Source organism: Buceros rhinoceros, unplaced genomic scaffold, assembly GCF_000710305.1.
Source record: "Buceros rhinoceros silvestris isolate BGI_N320 unplaced genomic scaffold, ASM71030v1 scaffold15819, whole genome shotgun sequence".
In the NCBI taxonomy this organism is placed as follows: domain Eukaryota; kingdom Metazoa; phylum Chordata; class Aves; order Bucerotiformes; family Bucerotidae; genus Buceros; species Buceros rhinoceros.
The window spans coordinates 1,973-2,261 of NW_010432246.1; positions in this window are offsets into that span (position 1 = coordinate 1,973).

Here is a 289-nt window from a genome sequence, read left to right on the forward strand (position 1 = left end):
CCCGCACTGGGTGGGGTCCAGCAAGGCTCCTGGTGCTAAAACTCACCTTTCCTGTAGGTTTTGGAGCAAAACTCCAAGTGTGGGGTGATGCAGGGTTAGTTCCAACCCCTAGCTGACTTTCAGGCAGGGATCCCGTGGTGCTTTTTTGCTACGCAAAGGCAGGTTGTCGCTGAGCTGATGGTTCTGAGCGTCACCGAGAGCAGGTCCTGAGCTGGTGCTGGTACCGTGTGCCGTGAGCGGGGTCCTCGGTCACTGGCGATGCGTCAGGAGGCAGTGCCGCCCCCGTGAA